The 16240-nt window shown below is 39.7% G+C and overlaps 1 long non-coding RNA gene across 1 annotated transcript in view; it reads left to right on the forward strand.

The window, feature by feature from the left end:
• The first annotated feature begins 9260 nt into the window (after positions 1-9260).
• The window catches only part of LOC150047172 (uncharacterized), a 60424-nt gene continuing 53444 nt past the window's right edge, over positions 9261-16240 (forward strand). The window contains exons 1-2 of the long non-coding RNA XR_016539513.1: positions 9261-9327; positions 9821-9936. This is a non-coding gene — a long non-coding RNA (uncharacterized LOC150047172). The remainder of the gene's footprint in view (positions 9328-9820; positions 9937-16240) is intronic.

Raw genomic sequence — 16240 nt, forward strand, 5'->3', positions numbered from 1 at the left:
GTTCTTAAGGGAGCAGCAGCTTTTCAGGCTATCAGTGTTTCTAAGGGCCTTGGGTGGCAGGTATTGAGACACATCTGAATCAGAAGATGGTTCTACCTAACCCTGTACCAGACAGGTGGCAATTCTGCCTGGGTGTTTGTTCCTCAGGCCTGAGCCAGAAAAGTAAAGGTGGATTTTTTTTTACAACCCAATCCCTCACTCCCCCGCCCACCCCCACCATACCCAGCTGCTTACAATGGCAGAAAATGAAAGGCCAGCAAAATATGATCACAATAAAGTATGGATTTCTAGTGCTTCTCCAAGAAACTAGACAGGTTTAGGACAGAGAAACAACAGCTTGGTGAAATCATTGGGAAATGAACTCTCTATTTAATTCAGTCTTGGACAAGAATGGAGGTAGCATGGCTTATCCACGGGAATGGTACACCTTGTCCCCAGGGACAGTATATTTAAAAGGCCTGGGTGTCAGGTGTAAAAAGAGTCTCTACCTGTCTTCCTGAATTGGCAGTAAGTGAGGAGTGATGCAGAGGTTTTGATGCATCGGTTCCATGTGCATACTTGAGACCAGCCAGAGGAAGTGGTTGGGAGAGAAATCCAGCTTATAGTTAACTGTCCGCATAGTAGTTGTTCTTATCTTCCCACCACAGCACCATCAATCTCAGGCTTACCAGGACTAGTTGCCCCAATATAGCAGTATTATTTTTAGTAATAATAGTTTACAAACATATTTATAGATATACAGAAACTTCTTGGAAAAGATTACGAATTGAGTGACAGTTAACTATGGGAAGGTTCAGATAAATGTTCTTTTTTCTCTTAATTATTTTGGTTGACTGTTTTGGATGAATGTACAATTGTGAATTATTTTATAACTTTAAGTAGCTGCACTGGACATTTCATGTACTTGGAATACGAAGGATTAATCCCTCATTTCAACTTCCTTCCAATTGTTTTCCAGGATACTATACCTTGCTGAAGTTATTGTAATTACATTCTGGTGCACCTTCCTATATTGTAGAAGTTGGAGAGATTAAGTATATACCTTGTAATCACATTCTGGCACACCTTCCTATATTGTAGATGTTGGAGAGATTAAGTATATTTCTTGATGTTTAGAGCTTAAGATGAAACCTACAATCTTAAACATATTCACTTGTGACTAACGCAGAGCATGGTGTATGCAGTATGGCTAGATTTTAAAAGCATCCATTTATCCACAAAGACTATAGCACAGAATGCTGAGGCCGTGCTGGTGGCTTCCTGTTTTCCTGCTTGGTGGAGGGGCAGTAAGTCAGTGCTATCGCTCAGGTTTCAGAGTTACCGAGCTTTTGCCTAGATCATGATATCAGAATTCTCCAGCAAAAAGAGAGAAGAACAGGAAGAGACAGAGACACAGAGAGACACAGAAAGACAAAGAGAGATTTTTTTTTTTGGTCGGTCATGGGGCTTGAACTGTGGGCCTGGGCACTGTCCCTAAGCTCTTCAACTTAAGGCTACCACCCTACCCCTGGAGTCACAGTGCCACTTCTGCTTTTCTAGTGGTTAATTGGAGATAAGAGTCTCACTGGCTTTAGTGCCCGGGCTGGCTTTGAACCAAGGTTCTCAGATCTCAGCCTCCTGAGTAGCTAGGATTAAAGGCATGAGCCTCTGTGCCCAGTTAAAGAGAGATTTTTTAATAAGGAATTAGATCATGTGATTATAATGGTTGGCAACTCCTAAGATTTGCAGAGTGAGACAGCAAGTTGGAACTCTGGGAAGAGCTGATGGTTCATGTCAAGTCCAAAAGCAAGAAAAATGATGTGACAACCAGACAGGGTAAATTCTTCCTTGGGGCTGGCTGGTTTACTGGCTTTATTTAGGCCTTTAACTGATGGAAGCCAATCTGCTTTACTCAGTCCACCAACTATGCAAGTCAAGTTGACACATAAACTTAACCATTGCACATATGCTTATTCAGCCCTTTCTGCTTGGTTGATTGATTCTGCTTAATGGGAAACAGAGAGGGGGGGGGAGAGAGGTAGAGAGAGAGAGAGAGAAACAGAGACAGAGACAGAGACAGAGAGACAGAGAGTCATCTTAAATGTATTTTCCTTAAATTAGCTTAGGATGACTAAGAATTTTCATCAATAGAGTAAGTCACAATAGTAGTTGCTTTATTCTTACCCAAGAAATCAAACCTGGGGCTGGGAGTTTGGCCTAGTCGTAGAGTGCTTGCCTAGCATGCACAAAGACCAGGGTTCGATTCCTCAGTACCACATACATAGAAAAAAGCTGGAAGTGGTGCTGAGGCTCAAGTGGTAGAATGCTAGCCTTGAGAAAGTCCAAGGACAGTGCTCAGGCCCTGAGCCCAAGCCCAGGAGTGACAAAAAAAAAAATCAAACCTGTGTTAAGGGGAGCAAAGACTGGCACCATCTTGAATGCCCTCCGGCCCCACTGTGGAAGGCCAGCAATGGTAAAGCAGCCAAGCCACCTTTGCCCTTCTAGGCAAGGGCAACCTTATCCCAGCCCCACCACGAGGCAGGATATCCCTTGGTTTTGGGAGGGGGGCTGCTTTGGGTGGTGACAGGCCAAATTCGCGCGTCAATTCCAACTAAGGTGATAGGTTAATTCAAACACTATTGGCTACCTGTGTGTGGCTAGAGCTGGCTGTGGTCCCTCTGTGTATGTGACAATCCCATTGGCCACCTGTGTGCAGCCAGGCTTGACTGCATGGGTTTTGTCCTTAAAAAACCAGTGTGAGAACCGCTCGGGGTCAGTGTCAGCTCCGGAGTCTGCACGGTGTCCCTGGCCGGTCAGTTCACAATCTACTTCCCCAATGCATTCACCTTTTCATAGGAGACTATCTCTGTGTGGTGGACTCTGGTGGGACGTGGAATCCCCACCTGCAGGGATGTGGAATCCCCTCCCCCTGACCCCCTAACACCTGGATCTTCATACATGCTAGACAAGTACTCTACCACTAGGCCAAACTCCCAGCCCTCCCAATAGTTTCATACTTATATCTAATACTTTATATCAAAATTAGTTGTCTAGAGGATGACAATAAGGAATTGGTTAACACAGTTGGGTCTGAAGATAGAAAGACTTACAACCATTAGTAAATTGTTCCAATCAGTAGACTTGTCCTTGCATCCTGTGGTAAAAGTTACAGGTTACCTAGAGCTGGATACTTAGGGAAATCAAGGCATCAGAGGACAAAATAATGGAAAGAATTCATTATTGTGGCCTCATGAAGAGTAAAGAATGTAAAGTATTTCCCACTGCACCAGTAAATTTAAAAAAAAAAAAAAGGTGCAGGCTCAGAGTTTTACTTCTATTGGCTCAAAGCACAACAGGCGAAACTGGCACAACTGGTCCGAAAGAATATCCACAGGGTTGACATAAAATCAGAATAATATCAGACCCGTGGCTGTTGAATTCATACTCTTTCCCAGTACTTTATGTCAGAAGTAGGACACTGAGGGTGTTCAGATCAAGGAAATATTATACAAGTAAAACATGCATATATAAATATATGTTCTACATATTTATCAAATCCATTATGCACACACATTTTTAAATATGCATATGCATACACATAAACATACATACTATAGAATTTTACTCATTAGTCAGGAAGAATAATATTATGTCATTTGCAGGGAAATGGATGGATCTTGAAAAAATTAACTGAAGTAAAGTCAAGCTCAGAAAGACAAAGAACACACGTTTTCTCATATGTGTAGAAGCTTGATCTAAATTATAAAGATGCATAAACATATACAGGATCATATTTGCACAAACATATTGGCTTAAGCATGGTATATGCAGGAAAATGACAACAGTGGTGTAACTCCTTCAAATAACTAAGTTACAGTTTAACCAAGAAGCTGGAGCATGTGTTGTAGAGGGGAGTGGACAGAGGTCAAGGAAAAGAGAGGCAGAAGAATGGAGGCAAATGGTGGAAGAATGGGTGGTTAAATGCAGTCCTAATATTCAATGTAGCTATGTGAAAATGCAACCAGAAAACTTGAGAGAATGTGTGGGGTTGGTAGCAATAAGGGAGAATGATGGAAGGCGTGACCGTCATCAAGATGCATTGTACTCATAAACTGAAATGCTGAATTGAAACCCCTTTTATAACTACCCAAAAAACACATCTTTTCATAAAAAGGGAATTTAATGGGTGGGTTCCAATGGCTCACACTTGTCATATTAGCTATTGAGGATGCTGAAATCCTTAGGATCATGATTCAAAGCCTGCCTGGGCAGGAAAGTCCTTGAGACTTTTATTTTAGTCCTAGGGCATGAACTCAGGGCCTGAGCACTGTCCTTGGACTTTTTTTCTCAAGGCTAGTGCTCTTCCACTTGAGCCACAGCACCACTTCTGCTTTTTCTGTGTATGTCGCACCAGGGAATCAATCCCAGAGCTTCATGCATGCAAGACAAGCACTCTACTAGTAGGCCACACTCTCAGCCGATCCATGAGACTCTTATTTCCAATTAATGACCAAGAAAAGCTGGAGGTAGAGCTGTCATTCAAATGATAGAATGCTAGTACTGAGCAAAACTAAAAAATAAAATAAAGCTCAGGCATAGTGTCTATGCCCTAAGTTCAAGTCCCAGAAAAGGGGAATTAATGAATAGATGAACTTACAAAAGTTCAACCAGAAGGAGTCGATTGCCTCTGAGTATTCTGAGCCCCGGAACCCTACTGATAAGCATAGTTAGCCCATTTCTACCTACTTGGAAACCATGCTGCTGCCTCTGCTGAAGAGCACATGACAGCTGCAGCTGAGGTTACAGTACAATGGACATAATTCTTCTTATATCTCATACCCAACATCTTCCGCTGCCTTTAGGTTGAATTCCAGACTGCTTTCAGATCAAACTCAAAGTGAAGCCCAAGAGGAAAAGGCCAAAGCACTAAAAATAATAGTAGGATTTGCAGATTCCTCAGTAACACTTTGGGGGAGTATATGCAATATATTCTGAAGGTGCTAAGTACAGAAGGCAGCAGCAGCTTTAGTCAAATCTGCACCTACAGATGTGAATGAGTTTCTAGGGATTCCAGATCAGTAGGCCAGGCACAGCTTTCAGTGGCTACAAGAGCTATTTGTTGTTGTTGTTGTTGTTGTTGTTGTTGTTATTGTTATTGTTGTTTTGGTAAAGGAAAAAGGATGACCTGAACTCAATTGCCAGAAACCTACAGACATACAAGGATGAGAGCTCAGAATGATTTTGTCATGTTACTTACTCATCTATACCTTAACTATAGTTTTCATAGAACTTACTGCTCTGAGTGGAGAATTTGTACAACTGGTTCTCTTGGAGGACATGGAGCTCAATAAAACAGATGTCCTGATTTGGGTGGGTTAATTGAAAACTGTTAGATCTAAAATAGTTTCCAGAATGATGCCAGACAAGTCCTTAAAGACCTCATTATAATTCTTCAGCAAGCTAAATGACATACCATCCAGTGCCATGATAGTTGACAGTTGACATGGTGATGACACATAGAAAAAAATGCAAGAGGAGTGAAAAGAGGTAAAACCCAGGTTCCTGGAAAATCCATCCAATTCCCACAAAATTCCTTTTATTAGCTTGTCTCCAGCCCTCGTGTGTGTGTGTGTGTGTGTGTGTGTGTGTGTGTGTGTGTGTGTGTGTGTGTGTGTGTACCAGAGCTCAGGGCTTCATACTTGCTTGGCCAGAACACTACCTTCAGCCCAGGTTTTTGCTGGTTAATCAGAGAGAATCTCAGACTTTTCTACTCAGCTTGTTTTGAACCACAAGCCTCCAAGTCTCTGCCTCCTGGTGTGAATCTATGATTCACAACCTCTTAAAAGTTGAGAAATTGGGGGCCTCATTCACCATTCATTCAGCTGTTGCTCCTGTTACTGATTCTAACAATCTCAAGGAAATAAATGAAGCTAGTTTAGGTCCAAAAAGAACTTGGTACTAGACCCAGTGGACACTTGATTTACTGCAACATCAAGAAATACATTATTGTTCCACATGCTCCTCTTCCCACGACACGCCATACCACATCCACCAGCAGGGCATGTAAGTTTCACCTTCATAAAACATCCAGGCTGGGAATAGGTGGTTCATGACTGTGGGGCCTGAGAATCCCAGTTCAAAGCTAACCTTGTTAGTGAAGTCCAGTGACTCTCATCTCCAATTAATCATCAGAAAGCCAGGAGTGGTATTGTGGCCCAAAGTGGTAGAGTGCTAGTCTTGAATGAAAAAGGTCAAGGACAGTACCCAGGCCCTGAGTTCAAGCTCCACAACTGACAAAAAAAAATCTACAGGGGCCGGGAGTTTGGCCTAGTGGTAGAGTGCTTGCCTAGCATGCGTGAAGACCCAGATTCGATTCCTCAGTACCACATATGTAGAAAAAAGGCGGAAGTTGTGCTGAGGCTCAAGTAGTAGAGCTTTAACCTTGAGAATGTCCAAGGCCAGTGCTCAGGCCCTGAGCTCAAGCCCAGAACTGGCAAAAAAAAAAAAAAAAATCCACAATCCAGGGATCACTATTACGCTGTTGGTGGAAGTGTAAACTCATTCATACACTATGAAAAGCAGTATAGCTGTTCCTCAAAAGACTAACAGAGCTCCCCTATGAGCCAGCAATTCCACTACTTGGCATTTACCCAAACATCCAGAAACAAGGACACACTAAAGCCACTAGCACAACTATTTTCATTGCAGCACTATTTACCATAGCAAAGATGCCCCTCAGTTGATGAATGGATCAACAAGATGTGGTATTTATACACAATGGAATTCTATGCTGCTGTCAGAAAGAATGACATCGCCCCATTTGTAAGGAAATGGAAAGACTTGGAAAAAATCATATTAAGTGAAGTAAGCCAGACTCAAAGGAACATAGGCTCAATGGTTTCCCTCATTTGTCATAATTAGTATAAATCTTGGACTCTCCTAGTAGAGGTTTACAATAGGGCAAAACCTAGATACACAAGACCATATAGAAATGAGGCTAAATGAAAGGATATGTGTGATTGTTGTTTCTAATGTACTATGTTATTTCTCATCTTTTTTGCTGTCCCTTGGTTATCTTATATTGTTAGAGTATCTTACCTTGTTATCTGATATATTATATATATATGTTTATTTGTTTATTTGAAATAGGATAGGGAACAGGAGAAAACAAGATGAGGAATGGGGGTGAGGAGAGGGAAATGGGGACAAAAACATGAGAAAGGGTAGCAATGTTTGTTAAGTAATGAACCTTCTATGTGGTGAATATAATGTAATCCTTCTATTAATTACAATAAAAAACATAGTTTAAAATTTAAAAAAAAACATAATCATCACACAAAAGAATCCACAATCCAAACAGCTCTCATCAACATTGCTATCTCCTGGCCCTGGGTTCTGCCTTATTGTTGCATGTCTTCTGCTGTGTATCCTTGTCCACAAGTTAAGGGATCGGGGCCCACAAGATTACTTTCAATTGCAAATTCAGCCATAGCTGGAGGAAGGGCCCCAGATATCTACAAATTTGAGAGTACCTCCTCACTCCTTCTCAAGTTAGACAATTTGCTGGAGCAACCCACAGAGCAAAGGGAATTCTTATACTTACAATTACAAATCGATTTTTTTGCTGTAGTTGTTTGTTTTTAAGTAATGGAGACAATTCAGGCTCAGCCTAATGGGATCAGTTTTATAGGGAAAGGTATGGGAGAAGGGAAAGAGAATTTAGTTGCTGTCCAGAGACTATTCCCAGAACATTGAAGTATTTATAACAGGTACTTAGAAACTGCTATTTCTACAATATATTGACTCCTTACCTTAGCCCACAAGTTAACCAAAAGCAGAATAGTAGCATGGCATCATACCTTCATTTTGCATCTCTCTCCTGAAAGATTCACTGAAAGGAAACCACCACATGCTTCAAGCAGAAAAGAGTTTATTGGGAGAGAGCAAACTGCTGGCCCACACAAGATGAAAGGTACATAGAAAAGTGAAAGGGGAACTTCAGTAGGATGGCAGGGAGGAGGTGTGGACATGGTAGATGCAGATGTGACCTCAGAATCTGAGAAACTCCCACAGGCCAAAGGAGGCGTGACCAAGGTGGATGGTTTTTCCTGGGCAGACCTAACATCTCTTACCTTAAAACTTTGGGTCAGATTCCTACTTAACTCTGCATATAACCACTTCAGTAATTAACCTGTCTAAAAACCAATGAGACCTAAACTCTTTCATCCCCCTTTAAGGCTTAGGGCACAAAGATAAGGTTTACTAAGATAACTTACTATCACTTTTTATAATACCCTGTCCCAGACACTTTGACCCTAAAGATGCCTGAGATTCATTCATGCTTTGGAATCTCAGAACAGTAGATCCACATCAAAATATCACCTTATAGTGAGCTCACTCCTCCCGTAGGATCTGTATTATGCCCTATGACCAGAATTAAGACAAGGATCAACCAGTCTATACTATGACCAAAAATGTTTAATTATGTATTCTCCTTATCATTCTCCTTCCTTTTAAATCTGAAGCTCATTTCAGTAACCCAAAGATAGGCTTATGGCCACAGAGCCCATTTATTTGTGCTTCCTGACATGGCCACATTGAGTAAGTCTCTTTTGCTCTTTCCTGTCATATCTCCTTAAGTAATGCATTGGAATGATGTGGTCTAAGGGTACTTCTGTCCTTTTCTCTGCCCTTTAAAGAATAAAAAAGGCAGGGAAATGTTTAAGGTAAACAGAAAGTTTACTTACATGAGAAAGGAGAGCCAGGAGGGTAAATGAGAGGAATTAGCATTTTCCCTGATTGGAAAAGAAACCTCCCTGTCACCTACTGAGGGAAAATCCAGGCCTCTCATTCCCCTTCCCTCTTGAAGGATGTATCTTTGGTTTGATTTGTTAAGCAGTGTTCACCCACTGTCAAAGCCCTTTCTGATTGAATGTTCTTTGTGCGTATGTGGGGGGGGGGGGGGAGGGCGCTCGCGCGAGCGCGCTTCTCATCCTAAACCAAAGGGTTAGAGTTTGCCCTTGGCTTCTAGACTAAGAACAATTACAGAAACTTGGAACCTGACTTCTGGGCAAAAACAAGAAAGGTGATTTATGCCCTCTCTTTATTTCCCCACTTTGTGGGCTTTTGTCCCAGTTCCCTTCTGCCAAACCCAAACTGATGGGTTGCCCAGAACAAGGGTTTTTGCCCTGCAACTCTCCCACCTGGAAGCTCTCCAGCTTTGTTGCTTTCAAAGTTCCCTATACAGCCTCTGTCTGCCCAGCTGCTGTTTCTTCTGATCAACTGTTCTGCCTGGGAACCAAGAGGCTTCTTCCTGCTCTTCTTTCTCAAAGGCTGCCTATGTCTTCAGTAAGGCTTGTCAGACTTTTTTCATAGCGTTGTGACTCTCCCCTAAAACTTAACATACCTCCTTCCCGGCTTTGTTTTCCTTCAAAGCTTATTTCAGCAACTTGCATACTGTGTGTACTATTCTATGATCTGCTTCCCTGCCAACAGGGCCCTATTTCGCATGGCATTTTTTCCTAGCCAATCAGGTGTCATGAGGCTCTGTTGCTGGGAACACACTATCCTTAGAGTACTGTGTGATCATGGAGAATTGTCTCTTTTTTCATACCATAATCATCTTTTTGTCACTGATAATGCTCCTTGTTCTAAAGATGTCTGTCTGAAGCAGGAAAGAAGGAAGGAAGGAAGGAAGGAAGGAAGGAAGGAAGGAAGGAAGGAAGGAAGGAAGGGAGGGAGGGAGGGAGGGAGGGAGGGAGGGAGGAGAGAAGAGAGAAAAAAAAAGTCTTTCTCTAATACCTTGGTTGTCTTTTCCTTTTTTTATTTTTATTTTCTGCAGTCTAGGGGCTTCAAGCTTGCTAAGCAGGCACTTTACTGCTTATGCTACACTTTGGTCCATTTTGCTCTGGGATTTCATATCACATTCTAAGTGGAACAACAGATACACAGCAACAGGTACGTGCACAGCTGTTTGTGTTGGGATGTTCTTATAATTTTTCTCAAACTGCAACTCACACAATCTTCTGCTCCCAAGTAACTAGTATTACAGGCTTGAGCTGCTAGCACCTGGCCCTTTTCTTCTTTTGATTGTGGCAAAAAAATCATACATAAACTATGAACACAGTAACCAGTGTATATATATATAATGTAAAGGTATAATTCACAACATTATATATATTCACATTATTGTAGAACAATCTCCTTAACTGTATCATCAGGGGAAAGTGAACTTTTATCCATCACATAACAAATCTCCATTTCTTCATCTTCTTCCTCCCAGACCCTGTTCTCTTTCTGTTTGCATGAATTTGACTACTTTGGATGATAGTTCACATGAATAGAATCAAACAGCTGTTTTCCTTGCAACGGGGTTGTTTACCTGGTATAAGTCTTCAAGGATTATCTGTGTTGTAGCATGGCAGAATTCCCTTCTTTAAGACTGAATTAATATCTATGTTTCTATGCCTAAATAGATATAGATACACAATATTTATACATGCACACATGTACACATATACATTATGTAATCATTTACATTTAAGAATTACATACATCTTATATAAGTATACTTTTGTGTTATTATAATTATACATCTTTATATGTATCATTGTTATTTATATACACATATTCATACACAAGTACACATACGCACACATATATACAGACACAAATATATCTTCCTTATTGGAATAAAAATTTATTATATGTAAATTACATATTTATAAACACACATTCATAGTTTTAAGTAAGTAATCATCCTTTGATTATCCATTTGTTCATCATTTTTTTCTTGTTCTCATCATTTCTGAAGAGTTGTTGGGTGAAATAATCCTGGATCCTTTGTGAGAGTTTCCCCTCTGGCTTCTTTCACGATTTGTTTTCTTTCCATTGGTTTTATGCAGTTTGAATGTAATGTGCCAAAGTATTTTTTTTTTCTCATCCTGCGACCTCTCAGTTGCAGTGGTTTGGCATCTGTTGTGAATTCTGGAAAATTCTTGACCATTGCTGTCTGATCTTCTTTCTTTTCCTCTTTCTCTTTCTTGTTTTCCAATCACGTATATTTTACATGATCTGTAACTGCACAGCAGTTCTTAGATTCTCTGTTTTGTCTTTCTTTTTCTTTTCTCTGCATTTTAGTTTGGAGAGTTTCTAGTGACACTTTTAAAAATCATTTCTTTGGTTTGGTTTAGGTTTATTTTGCTTTTTCTTTCTAGGCTCTTGATATGGCAGTTGAGGTCATTGGTTTAGACATTTCTCTCTTTATAATAACATTTAGTGCTGTAAATTTCCCTCTCAGCACTCTTTTAGCTTTGTTATACAAGCTTTGATACTTTGTATTTCCATTTTCATTCAGTTCAAGGTATTGTTTATTTGCCTAAGGGTTTTCTCTTTGATGTATGAGTTGTTTAGAAGTGTGATATTTGATTTACAAATGCCTGGGGATTTTCCTGTTACCTTTCTTTGACTGATTTCTAGTTTGTTTCTCTTGTGCATAGAAAAATACTCTAAACTAGCTGCTATGGTTCGTTTTTGTAAGCAAAAATGAGATAGTATTATCTCAATTTGAGAGCAGCCTAGACAAAAAGTTAGAAGACCCCATCTCAACTAACAACCTGGGAACTGTGGTTCATTCTATAATCACAGTAAGGTGGAAGGAATATCATGGTCCAAGACCAGCCCAAAGCAAAAAGCATGAGACTCTATTTAAATACTGATCTGGGCATATGGCTCAAGTGGTAGAGCGTTTGCCTAACTAATGTGAGGTCCTGAATTCAATTCCCAGAACTGCCAAAAAATGAGAGAAAAGAAAAAATACACACTCGTGTGATTTTAGCTACTTTTATGCACACTCACACACATGCACATACACATGCTCACACATATATACAGACACAAATTATATATATATATATATATATATATATTCCTGGTTGGAGTGAAAATCAGTGTGGAGGTTCCTCAAAATAATTAAGAATAGAATTCGTATATGAGTTAGCAATATCACTTTTGGGATGTACCAAAAGGATTAAAATCAGCTCTCTATAGTGATACTTGCACATGAATGTTTATCATAGCACTATTCACAATAGCCAAACTTCATAACCAATCTAGGCACCTATTAATGGATGCGTGGATAAGGAAAATGTGGCATGTATACATAGTGGAATTTTACTTCACTGTCAAGACGAATTAAACTGAGCACTGGGTACTCAGCCAGTAGTCCTAATTACTTAGAGGCTGGATGAGGATTGCAGTTGAAAGCCAGGCCAGGCATCAAAATGCAGGAGACTCTTATCTCCAAAACTCAAAAGTAAAGGTATGGCTCAAATGGATCAGCCTTTAGTGAAAAAAGCTAAATGAGAATGAGAAGTCCTAAATTTAAGCCCCACTGCTGGCACATACACACAGAAGGAAGGAAAGAAGGAAGGAAGGAAGAAAAGAAGGAAGGAAGGAAGGAAGGAAGGAAGGAAGGAAGGAAGGAAGGAAGGAAGGAAGGAGACCATGCTAAGTGAAATGAGCCTACCTCACAAGGCAAATAGCACAGGTTTTCTCTCATTTGTGGAAACAAAACAAAAGTCATGGAAGTAAAAGAGATACTAAAAGGATTAAAAATGGGAAGGGAGAATGAGCAGTAAGAACAAGTAATAGAAAAGGTGAAATGATCAAAGTATATACATGTAAGGAAATGTAACAATGAAACTATTATTATGTACAATTTAATACATGTAAATCTATATTATATAAGCTATTACATATATATATATATATATATATATATATATATATATATATATACATGCACACACATATATTATCATGGGGCTTGAACTGTGAACCTGAGTGTTGTCCCCGAGCTCTTCTCTTCAGCTCAAGGCTAGTGTTCTACCACTTCAGCCACAGTGCCACTTACGTAAATATATTTTTGAAGTGGTGAAAACCAACATTCTTATTTTACTTCAGGGATAAAGTATTCAGGATTTCAATTAAGTATGCTACTAGTTCTTTTGCAGCTGCCCTTTATAAGGTTGAGAATATTCTATTTATTACCAAGTTTCTGAGAGTAGGTTTTCAAATGTCTACTTGTAACTAGATGTTAGGTTTTTCTCAAATTTACTTTATGTATTTATTGAGAATCACCGCTTATAGATAATAAACATATTGTATGGAAAGAAGAAAAGAAATTATATGTGTTTTCTTGGGTTTGTTCTTTTTAGTCTATTAATAAAGTGAACACTGTTTTGTTTTCAAATGGCCAAATAATTTGCATTTTTACCTTTTGCCAAAGGATGTCAAAATCTCTCTGTGGCAGGCAGGTGATTCACACAAGTCCAACTCTAAGATGAAGTCTTCCTTTTTTGCTGAGGATAATGGTACCTAGGTAATACCAAACAACTGGCTGCATTTGGAGGTCAGAAGTAAGCTCAGTAATGTTTTACAATTGTACAATGTGGACAGCAAAGCACAAGTGGTCATGGGAAATATAAGAAGTAGTATAGGCTGGAAGACACTGGGCCTTGGGATCCCTAAGACTGAAGGAATGCACAACACCCTGGGCCTGTAGTTTTATATGGTTAATCACACACACACATCTCATAACTCACACTCAATCAGTTTCTCTAAGCAAAGCCACTGGAACACAGGGAGGCCAAGTAAACTTTAGATATCGAGGTAACACAATTGGGTGTATGAAATATTCCTTTCTGCCATGGCCAATGGAACTACAGACCAAGATAATTCACTAAGGAAAAGCACAAGACCATTCCAGGGATAATTCTTGGAAGAATCCTAGAATGCACTATGACCCACTGGTTAGTGTTGATGTAGAACGTTTTGTACATCTAGAGCATTTAAGGTTTGGGAGAGAAGAGTTGTACCAATGGGATTCAATAATATTTACATTAAGCTGAAAGCTGAAAATCCCACATGATTATTTTCTTTATGCCACTGGGTAAATACTTCCCCTCCCCAAATAGTAGTATTTGGGTGACTGCAGTCCTTGGTACTAATTCTGAAGGGGAAATGAAGCTACTGCTACCTATAAACAAGGATTGTTCCCAGAACCAGGGGATCCCTGAAAGCATCTCTTGACCAATACCACACTGTAAATGGTACAGTATCAGAAGCAGCTGGGCTACACTACAGAGAAAAATCTCTCCGTGTCCATCAATATGTACTCTCCCAGCTTCCACAGTCAAGAAAACCTCAGAAAGGAAGGCTACAACCTTAATGAATGTGTTTGTTCTTATTGGAGCAACCCAGACAGGTATATGGGCAGTTAATCTCCAACTTGATCTCAGGCTGGCCTCCACTCTTTCTGTCAATTCCCTGATGATTATTTGCAAACAATATAACCATTGCAATTTTAAATAGCCCTAGAACTAAATAGAAATGAGTGGACTGTTTACTAAAGGCATCAGTCTGTGAAAGAGGATGCAAGGAATGGCAGAGAGAGGCCAAGGGGTGGTGCCAGGTCTCTTCTCCTTCCACAGTAATCGATCATCTACTTCAAGCCAAGCCTGTGAATATCAGAGAGCCAGTTATATGACTAAATCCTGGCCAGCTGAGTGCATATAGAAGTGATTATGTAGTTCATATATATATTATATGTGTGTTATATATATTATGTATGTTCTTAAAGATGGAAGAAGGCCCTTTCCACCATTTTCATTCCTGGAAAGCAAATATAGTACATGGTATACCGAGCTAGAGGACTGAAGCAACATAGTAGAACTAGCAGAGGAAAAAAATAAAGCCTGGCTGCAATCCTGACACCACCTACTACTGTAGAGGTTGGAAAGCTCTATTTGAATTATACTTTGAGGAAAAGGGGGGACAGACATCTCATTAAAACAGTGCCTGTTTTGGTCCATGTTGTCCATTTCAGGAGGAACAACAGAAAGTGAGGATGAGTTCTTTATAAAGAAAAGAGGTATATTTAGTTCATGGTTTTGGAGGCTGAGAGTTCAAGACCAGGTGTCCCTACTATTACCACTGGTGATAGCCTTCAGACAGAAGATATGATAATGGTGAAGGGGCCTCCAGAGAAGATCACATGGTGAGACAGGAAGGCAGACAGACTTAGAGTACATCCTTGCTTTTTGTAACAATCTGCTTTCATGGGAACTAACCAGAATCGTGAGAGAACTACATTAATCTCTTCTAAAGGTGATAACTCCAAGAACCTGTTACTGCCCAATAGGCCCCATCCTAAAAGATTTTACCAGTCAACAACTCCAAAATCACCACCCTGAAAAACCAAACCTTGGGAGAACATATTCAAATCATATTCAAACCATAATAAATAGGCCAACCATTATTTTTTAATTCAAATATTCCTTTTTATTTTGTTTTTATTATACATGTGAGTCAGAGTGGTTACAGTTACATAAGTAAAGAGCATATTTCTTTTTGAACTGTGTCTCCATTTCCCCTGTTTTCTGTAAGTTTTTCCTTCCTGACCCCTCCCACAAATGGTACAGTTCATTTTCAACATAGTATCTAGTGAGCATCACTTCTGCATTTGTTCATCTTTTATCCCACCATTTCTGTCCTCCCCCCATACTTACTCCCAGACAGATAAACTTGCATACAAGACAAAAGGTACAGAAAACAAAAACAGTAACAAAGGAGAAAAAGATAATAAAAATCTTGTTTCCATTTCTTGGAGTTATTTTATATAAACATCATTTTATTTGATCACATTCAGATAGCTATAGAGCCTTTGTGATCCCCTTTGAAATAGGATCACAGACAATAGCCTCCTTTGGTCTCTCTGTGCAATGGTTTATAATGTGTCGTGTCCAAGTGTATTCTTTTTTTTGTTTTAGACTATCCATTGTGATTACTTGTAGATTTATAGACTAATCCTATTTCGGACAAATGAAGGAAACCATGCAACCTATATTTCTTTGAGTCTAGTTTGCTTCACATAAGATAAATTTTTACAATATTTTCCATTTCCTTACAAATGGTGCAATATCATTCTTTCAGATGGAAGCATAGAATTCCATTCCAACCAACACTGTAGTAGCACTCCCTTCTGTAGGCCAACCATTATGTTCTCAAAATGAAAGTTAGGCCTAGAAACAGAAACTCAAAACTCCAGATGGGAAGTCAGGAGAAAGGTTCTGGCTTTCATAGGATTTCATGCGCTAAGTGAAGTCTATTTGCTGGGTAAGTCTGCGGAAGTCTATTTGCTTTTATAGGTCTTCTGTATCTGTAAATGAACAACCAAAACTGAATCACTAAACTGAACTAA

This window comes from Megascapheus bottae, chromosome 24, assembly GCF_031878675.1.
Source record: "Megascapheus bottae isolate mThoBot1 chromosome 24, mThoBot2.hap1, whole genome shotgun sequence".
In the NCBI taxonomy this organism is placed as follows: domain Eukaryota; kingdom Metazoa; phylum Chordata; class Mammalia; order Rodentia; family Geomyidae; genus Megascapheus; species Megascapheus bottae.